The following is a 10,027-nucleotide window of genomic DNA, read 5'->3' as shown; positions in this document are numbered from 1 at the left end:
GTGTCTTGCTCTGCTCCTTCTCCAGATGTCATGGTGTCCAACCAAGGACAGCAGCATTAATGGTGTCCCCCACCGGCCAGCATTACTAATAGCATCGGAGAGTTGCTTCAGCTGCCTTGCCTTTCCCCTGGTGCTGCTGAGAGCTCTGTTCTTTACAAGCATGCTCTGTGTGGCAAGACCGGCCCAGATAGTCATAAAAAGCAGACTATGAGAGCTCAACCTTCTTCTTTAGTTTTTTATTTTTATTGTACAGTTCAGTGAGTCACTATATTCACAGAGTGTTCCTCTACCAATTTTAGATGATTTCCATCAGCACCAAAAGAAGCCCAGTGTCCCTTGGCACCTGTCCCCTCCTCTTTTCCATACGATCTGGGAAGCACTCACCTGCTCTGTCGCTGGATAGGGCCTGGGGAGCTGCTGGGTGTTTTAGAAGCACTGAGGCTGCTTCACATGCAGGTGACCATGGACTTGACCACAGCAGGAAGGGCAGGTCACTACTACAATGTGACACTAGGTATGAAAGGGCTGTGGCTTTCCCATCAGAAGGGAAGAGCTTGGGCTAGGACAGAGAACACAGAGCACTGCCACATAACAGCAGATCCTCACCCTCCTGTCCTAGAAATGCTCTCAAGGCTTATCAGCGGCACCGGTCTTTGTGAATGTCAGAGTATGAGATGTTAAGGATGGCTGGGTCCGAGAGTTACCAGTATATTGCAGAGCATGTAATTTGATGTGTTAAACACCATGCCTCAATGATTGAAGATATTTCCACGGCGTTAGGACAGGAAGAGTATGTGGTCTGTTTTAAAGTAGGTTTCTCATGTGACTAAAGTGACCTAGGGGTCCTTGGCAGACATCAGGTAGACATTTGCCGTGCAGTACATGGAAGCCCTGGTGATAGGCTATGGAGAGGCTTCTAAGTAGTGACTAGTATATTCCTGGATGTGGGCATCCACACTGTGATTCTGAGAGCTTTTTCTTTTTTAAATTTTATGAGTTTGGGTGTTTTGTCTGCATGTATTTTTATTTACTGCTTATGTGTCTTGTTTCTTCAGAGGCTAAGGAGGGTGTCTGATTTGGGTCCTGAGAATTGAATCTGGCTCCTCTCAAAGAGTAGCCAGTGCTATTAATCACTGAACGACCCCTCTAGCCTGAGAGTCTTTTCTATAGGGCAGGAGGGATGGCTCAGCATTTTAGAGCACTGGTTGTTTTTCCAGAGGACTTGAGCTTGATTTCCAGCACCACACCTGTCTCTGACTCCAGTCTTAGGGCACCTGGCACCCTTTCTTGGTCTCTGAGGGCACTAGGTATACACATGGTGCAGACATACTTGCAAATAAAATACCCATACACATTTTTTAAAAAGGTCTTTTTAAAAACCTCTGCCCAGCACCCTCTGCCCCAAGCCTGCCTGCCTCCAATCTTCCATACCCTCTAGCCCACTGTCCAAGTCCCTGGAGATCTGGTGGAGTACCATCCTGTGACCTTTTCTCATTTTTCTCATTCACACCCTTGTCATCTTCTCTAATGTGTGGCATGGGGATCTCCCATCTAGAAGGATTTCCTGGGGACACAGGTGTTAGACTTGCAAGCTCACTTTTATCCATTCCCACTAGGTGGTGCTGCTGCTTCACCCCAGTTCCTCCAACAACCCTGACTGAATGAGCTATGGGCCTCCCAAGTGGAAGGGAATCCATCGCTCCTTGCAGGTAGTAAGGCCTGGGCAGCAGGAGTGACCCAGTAAACTGGAGTGCCTGGAAGAGAAGGATGAAGCATTAAGAACAGCAATCATGATATCAGAATTCTCTTCCCCAGTGGGACTCATGGACAACATCTGCATTGCAAAGGGAGAAACTCAGTTATAAGAGAGAAAGTGACCTTTGCGCTGGGGAGAACTGCTGACTGTTCCAGGCTATCTGGGCTACATAGTGGGACCCTTTTCCAAAAGAGGGGAGTGGGGACAGAAGGAGAGAGAAAAGGAAAGAAAAGGAGGGCAGGTGAGATGACTTGGGAAGGGTGCTTGCAAGCGAGACAGCCTGAGTGCCACTCCTAGAACGTGTATGTGCTGAACAGAAGAAAAAAGATTTACAAGTTCTCTGGTTTTCACGTGTGTACCATGGCATGCCCACGCCCACTTTCATATACATACAATGTAAAGCAATGACAGAAGGAAGACGTTAACATGTCTTGCCGGAACCACCTGGACACAGTTCAAATGCAGGTCTGTGATACTGGGACCCAAACTCTGCTGAGTACACTCCGCTGCTCTAGATTCCATGGAAGACCAAACAGCCGGCCCCCAGAGGCCAGCCAGGAGGAGAGAAGGAACCGGAAAAACCATAAACATTCAGAAATGTGGCTGTGTTAATAGTTATACATGTACAAATTTAGTAACCTCTATCCAGTTGTTCACTTACCAACGGGTGGGTTGCGTGGTGTGGAAGTTCTACCTCAGTAAAGTCCGAGGTGTACAGTCATGAACCCGACAGGGATGAGGGTACCTGGGCAGACCAAGAATTTGTTCTGCGTTGGCCACAGCTATGAGGAGAGAGCATTTCAAAGTCCAGCCCAGCCCCTGCTCTAATCTCAGTGCTAGGGAACTCGGGGCTTCTCAGAGCCAGCCACTCTAGCTGGGAGGATGGGCTCAAATCAGGCAAACTCCGTCATTCAATGCTTGTGTTTGTAGTAAAGTCAATTACTGTTGCCTTGCGACACAGCAGAGAGCTCGATGGCAGTCATTGCCATTTCTCAGATCATTCCACCCCAGGGAGAAATCCCAAGTGTTTTTCACACTGTGAGAGTTCTAGATACCCATTTTTTACTTGCTGGGGCTTGTCAGCATTCTTACGATACAGGGGAGTTTAAGATATCTATGTAGCCATAATTGGATGCTGGACTCAGTCTTGTTCCATCACAGGCCAGCTGTGTGACCATAGTTAAAATACCTACTTCTGAGAAGCTAGGACTCTGAGTTATTGTAGGATTGTAGTAATGCCCACTGTCTCCCTGTGTAGTCTTTTGGGGGGGCTCAGCTTGTCTCGGTGGTGGGTAAACAGAGCAATGACAGCCTCCAGCAGCCAGGCTGAGAGGAAGATACAGAATGGGAAGCAGCTGACGGGCTCTGCTGACCCCTGGCAGACGGGTGAGGTCACATGGCCTGATGTCCAAAGCGTTAAGGTGCCAAGCTCGATGCCCAGGAAGTACGTGTTACTGCTTGCTCCTCCTGTCATGTTTTCTGCCATTTTGCCTTTGAGACAAGATCTTGGCTGTATAGCCCAGGCTTGCCCCCAAACTCATTCTTCCCTACTCCAACTCAGTGCTGGGATAACAAGCAACTGCCTGGTTTTCCCAACTTTTTTTTTTTTTTTTTTAGAAAAGTTTCAAGCATGGATGTTTAAAGTTTAAAGTAATATTTAGAAAGTCTTTATCTAAGTGAGTAAGTGAGCAAATACTGTTGCTCATTTTGGCCATGTTTCCTCTGTAAACCTTCATTTTTGGTTTTCTTTTGCTGACTTCTTTAAAAATAACAGACACCGTGAGCCTTCACCCCTGAGAACATCAGCACGGGTCTAAGTGAGGGACTTTTCCATCAGAAACAAAAAATTCAGGGGCTGGAGAGAGAGTCCCACAGTGAGGAGCACATACTCTTTTCCTAGAAGACCCTAGAAGTTCAGTTCCCTCATGCTCACATGGGGTGGCTCTCAAGTGCCTGTGATTTCAGCTCCAGGGGAGCTGAGGACCTCTTCTGGACTTCACGTATACCTACACTCAACGTATGCTTCCCCAGCCAGTATACCTAAATAAAAGTAAAATACATCTTTAAAGGAAAAAAAAAAAAAGCCACATAGATGAGTGTTGGGAAGGGGAAGCAGGAGCTTCAAGGCAAGTGGACAAGTTCAAGGCAAGCCTGGGTTGCATGGCGGAGGGGCAGAGGGAGGGAGGGACAAAGAATGGAAGATGACAAGTTCATTGTCACACGTAAGGAAGTCCTCAGCCATCTTTTAATGCCGTCTACTTTCTGCTTGGCTCCTGCTGCTTTTTATAATGGCTTTTCTTTCCCCAAACGAGGATCCAATCAAGTGTCATCATTATATGTAATTATGCTTTCTTTAATCTTGATGTCACTTTCTCCAGGCTTTCGATCATGTCTTCCCGTCACTGCACAAACCCTTCCACTAAACTACTCTAGGGCAGAGCCAGGCAGGCTACATTCCATCCACCTTTGAATTCTGATCGTTCCAGGCATTTACTAGCTCCGTTCACCCGAGGAGAGGGTTTCTGGGGAGATGCTCAGTTCCATCTTGGCCAGGACTATGACTCCATTCCAATGGAACCTAACTTAATGTCCCCTCCCCTACGAAGGGGCTTTCAAAAGTGTAAACACACAGTGGTGTGGTAGCACATGACTTTAGTTTGACATCAGCCAGTTGTACAAAGCAAGACTCTGCCCTTACAAAACAAATAAGGCTGAACACCCAGCAGCCTCAATTACTGGCATACCTTTCTAATATTGTCCTCTGTCTTCTGACTGTGCATACCGTAACCTTTCCCCTCTCCAATGCAATAGACATGCTTTGCTTGCTTTGTGGGCTGTAGACTCACTGTCTATTATTACTATGTAGTCCAGGCTGCCCTCCAACTCCTGATCTATCTCAGTCTAATAGGGCCATGGTTACAAGGATGTGCTACCAGGCTCACTTAGGAATTTTTTAGTTTTGAAATAGAATTTTATGTAGCCCATGGATACATGGTTGATGATGACATTGAACTTCTGATCATCCTGCCTCTAGTTCTTGAGTGCTGAGATTACAGGCCTAGGGAATCGTGCCCCAGTTCTATGTGGTGCTGGGACTTGAACTCAGGACTCAGGAACGCCAAGCAGATACTCTGCCAAGAGAGTCATATCCCCAGCTCTGGGTATCTTTTTGGATCAGAACCACCACCGCCATAGTGAGATTGCGCATGTGTACACAGCACTGTGCCTGCTCACAGGAGGCAATCAGTACGTACAACCTTGAATCCCCTACTTCCTCCTCTAGGTGAAGATTGTATCTGCAACTTCATACTAACAAAACGTACTGAGCCTGCCCATGGTGCAAGGTCTGGCCTTCTGCCTGATTCTTTATGTGTGCAGCTGCTCTTAAGGACCCAGTGATTGACTTGCATTTATCTCATTTCAATTGAGGTTCCTGCCCTAACCTTTTGGCAGCTTTTCCCGTCTTGGATTTTTCCATGGAATGGACCAGTTCTTTAAGTTTTATCTTCTACCAATTGAGACCATGACACAAAAGTCATCTTCTCACACTGAATGATACTGGGGCATGCCACAGAAGCTCCTTCCAGCTGGGTTCATTTAGTGGAATAGAAATGTATCGAACATGTGTAATGCGCTTTATGGTGGATGCTCTCCTACTGTTCACACATGAACGCTCAGCCCTGTTTGATTTGGCCAAGCATAGTTTAAGTCTCAGCCCCTATTCTTCCTGTTCATCAGGAATCCTGAGGTCTATCAGGAGTCAGCAAGATGGCTCAGGGGGTGAAGGTGCTTTCTACTAAGGCCTAGGACCTGAGTTTGCTTCCTGGAATCTACAAGATAGAAAGAGCTGACTCCCACAAGTTGTCCTCTGATCAGTCTGCATGTTCCCACCATGGCACAGGCACATTCCCATACAAAAATAAATTAATATATAAATGTATATGTGTGCATGTGTGTAATATATATATATATATATATATATATATATATATATATATATTTTAAAGTACTTAAAGTACTTTCAGGGGCTGGAAAGATGGCTCAGTGGTTAAGAGCATTTGTTACTCTTCCAGAGTTTATGGGTTCAATTCCCAGCTCCCACATGGCAGCTCACTCATGTCTGGTACTCTCAGACATACACGCAGGCAAAACACCAATGCACATAAATTATAAAAAATGTAAAGTACTTTCAGTGGGGCTGGAGAGGTGGCTCGGGCATTTTGTGGTCTTACAACAGAGAGCTTGGTTCGCAGCACCCTTGTGGCGGTTTACATCCATCTTAACTCCAGTTTCAAGGGAACCAACCGATGTTGCCTTCTGACCTCCAAGGGCACCAAACACACTCATGGTACACACGCATACATGGGAAAAACATTTATACACACACATAAAGGGAGTAAGTCTATTTTAAAAATTCTGTCAGATGCTTTGCCACAAGTAAGCATGCAATGCCGCCATTACCAAGCTACCAGCAGAGAGGAAGTTAGTTTAATCAGTGAACTCCCCTGCTCGTTAGTCACAGCTGCTGTTTAATAAAGAAAGTCTCAAAGCGCATCTGATCACAGAGCAATGGCAGATGTCACAAGGGGCTGGGCTGCTGTTCAGGGTACAGTACCCTTTTAATACATCCGAGGACCTGGGTTCCACCTTCAGCACCAAAAGAAGACATCTGGTCTATAATTTCCAGAATCTTCTCTGGAACCGGGGCAACATTTGTACATCTCTGCTTCCTCTGGCTTTCCTCAGCTTCCTGACTTCTTGGTGTTTACCAGCAGGGGTTCTGCCATCACACTGTCAAGTTTTTGGTTATATTAAGAGAGCCGAGCTCAGGCATGGCAGTCTGTCAGCTATCCTGGGTTGCACCTCCCTGTAGCCATGTTTGTCACCCATTTCAATTGCCAGTTCCTCTTTTCCTCCCTCCCTCCCCCTTCCCTCCCTCCTTCCCTCTCCCCCTTCTTCTCCCTTCCCCCCCCCCCGTTCCTTCTTTTTTTAAAACAAGTACTTTCCATTTATCCTATACTGGCCTTAAATTCTCAGCTGTCCTGCCATTGTGTCCCAAATGCTGAGATCACAGCCTTATGTCACCATGCCTAGCCACATTCTCTTTAATAAAGAAAATGGAAGCAGCTACGTGTGGTAGAGCACATCTGTCACCCAGCACTCAGAAGGCTGAGGCTATGAGTCTGAGGCCAGCCTGGGTTATATAGTAAAACCTTATCCCAGACCCTTCCACCCCCACTGTAAGAAAAAAAAATAAAAGGAAGTCATATTAGGAGAAAGGGGACATTAAATTATTTCAAGACTCTTACATCATGCCATCTGTCTTATTGTCCATTTTGAGTTATCTGTTATTCTTGCTCTGACATTTTTCATCTTTTACAAGCTGATCTTGCTACACTGGTGTCTTTTCGTGAGGCCATCACTGAGATTCACTGGACACTTACTGAGTTTGAGCACCATGCCCCATGCTTCATACACATTTCTCTTGAGAGTAAACACTTCTGAAGCCATCTGTTGTCACTCGCTCCTTAGTGTTTCTTACTCAGGTCCCTCTTGAAATCCACACAGCCACGGCTCAAAACTAAAAACAACTGCACGTCTCCACTTTCTCCTGGCTGGTGGGTCCTACCTCTAAGGTTGGACAAGAGGCTAGAGGTCCCTGGGCCAGCTGGATAATACAAGGCCTTGTCTTGAGAGAACTAATGGCTGAGCTTTGGGGCAGGGGAAGCCAGAAAGTTAACATCTGAAAACCGTTGGAAGGGTCCAGAAATGGAGAGAAGGGAGTCATTCCAGATACAGTTTGTCATCAAAGCAGCACAGGGTTGGGTCCAACATGGCTCTCTTCCCTTTTCTCTAGTGCTATGGGTGGAGACAGGCAACAGGCAGGTGAGACAGTACAAGATGGATGTCTGACAATCTCCCAGGAGCCAAATTTCCTCATCACTCGGGATGGATGGTGGGTGCCTCTGTTCTGTTCTGTAATTCACATTAAAAATGGATCTAGTCTCCCCACTGTGCTGTCAGATCTGAGATAAGAGCCTGTGCTCACAGAGCGGATCGAGATCCACAGCCAAACAGGTGGAGCTCCGGGAATTCTGTGGAAGACAGGGAGGAAGGATTGCAGGAACCGGAGGAGACAAGGACACCGAAGAAAACCTACAGAACCAACTAACCCAAGCAAGGCTCATAGAGGTTCACGGCGACTGAACCAACAATCCTGGAGCCTGCGTGGGTCTGACCTAGGCCCTCTGCATATATGTTATAGTTGTGTACTTTTGTCTTCTTGTGGAATTCCTAACGGTGAACTTGGAGAGGGTGGAGTGGGTGGAGGGCTGTTTCTGAAGCTTCAGCCTGATTTGGGGACCCTTTCCCTCTTACTGGGTTGTCTCCTCCAGCCTTATTAAGAAGGGTGGTGCCTAGTCTTACTGCAACTTGGTATGTCATGTTTGGTTGATGTCCACAAGATGCGTGCCTTTTTTGAAGAGAAATGGGAGGGGGGTGACTCCCAGGGGAGGAGGGATGGGAAATTGTGTTCAGGATATATTTGAGAGAAGAATTAAAAAAAAAAAAAAAAAAAAAAAAAAGGATCCTGTGCTTTTGCAAAGTCCTCTCCCAGGACCAACCTGGGGGCAGGCGGGGAATGTGTCACCAAACATCTGGTAAGTTAATTAGTGAAGTTGTAGGGATGAGAGGAGCCTGACCCTTGGAAGGTTTGCTGGAGTGGGCTGACAAATAAGTGGATAGACAGCTTTGTCAGGTGTATGTGAATCTAACACGGACAGGCGAATGACAGGAGGGTTGTCATTTGGCAGGACTTCACATCTGCACACCTCCTTCAGAGGGTAGAGGTAGGTAGAGAGTGTAGATCATTTGGATGATAAATGACTTCTAAGTGAAACAGTTGGCCCAAAGGATAGAAAATAGCCTATATTTTTTGATGTATGTGTGCTTATATCTGGTTGTGTGTGTATATGTGCATGTGTGTGCATGTGCAAATATATGCCAGAGGTCAACACTGAGTGTCTTCCTCAGTTGTTCCCCCCTTAGTTTTTGAGACAGTGTCTCTTGCTAAGCCTGATGCTCATGGATTTAGCAAACCCCAGGGAACCCCCTGTCTCTCATCATTGTGCCCAGATTTTATGTGGTTGCTGGGGATCCAAACTCAAGCCCTCATGCTTGCCAGTAACCACTTAACCACTAAGCCATCTCCTCCCTGGACATTTTTCTTTGGAAGTGTAAGGGAAGCTGGGCTATGAACAGTAGCCTGAGATAGTGTGCCCAGGCGTGGTGGCATCCCTCAGTCTCTCTTCCTGGGCTATGCATTTGAAAAACCTCCAGAGAGGAGCCTGAAGGCAATTGTTTTTTCCTTTGGTGGGCCTTTCAGCAGAAGAAGGGCCTTCACAGTAAATGTTCTTCCTGGTCTCTACCAGCCCTTCCTTAAAATAATCAGCATTGCAGACTGTCTGTCACATATTGTGCTAAAGCTCCCTGTGCTTCAAAACCAAAGTACTCTTTGTTCCCCTGGATGAGTGAGGTAGAGGAGACCCCAGAACAATGGAACTTGTTTTCTTTCTCATTTTTAACCAACTGTAGAAATTCTCCAGTGAGCATCTATTCTCAGATATGTGTGTGTTCCCAGACATCTGTTTTGTACACAATGACAGTTCAATATGTATTATCTAGTCATCTGATTGAGGACCCCCAAGGGGACCAGCATCCCAAAGAAGAATATATTTTCTTTGCACCACTAAACAATCATACTAGTGATGTGTATTCAGTAAGCAATTACTAAATGTTGTTGGCTAATTGGGGGAGCATAAATACAGAAGGTTTCGAGTTAGCAGAACAAAGCTGCAGGATAGATAAACAGTGAGGGCTGGAGAGATGGCTCAACAGTTAAGAGCACTGACTGCACTTCCAGAGGTCCTGAGTTCAATTCCCAGCAACCACATGGTGGCTCACAACCATCTGGAATGGGGTCTGATGCCCTCTTCTGGTATGTCTGAAGATTGCAACAGTGTACCCACAAATATAAAATAAGTAAATCTTTAAAAAAAAAAAAAAAAAAACCAAACTAACAGTGAAGTTGCTGTGGCTAGTCAAACCACTTCTGAAGGCTCCATGCACAGATAAGACAGGAAGTGCCACCTGGCAGGCAAGTCCGCCTTCCAGTTAGACTTCCATCAGGACAAAATTGCTATGCATTTGGGAACTGTAGCAACAAGATGCTGTCCCCAGAACAAACTTCTGCTGAGATCTGTAAATGGATGG

The sequence above is a fragment of the Arvicanthis niloticus genome, chromosome 6 (genome assembly GCF_011762505.2).
Source record: "Arvicanthis niloticus isolate mArvNil1 chromosome 6, mArvNil1.pat.X, whole genome shotgun sequence".
Lineage (NCBI taxonomy): Eukaryota > Metazoa > Chordata > Mammalia > Rodentia > Muridae > Arvicanthis > Arvicanthis niloticus.
The sequence above is the reverse complement of the archived record's forward strand: the minus strand, read 5'-3'. Positions refer to the sequence as shown.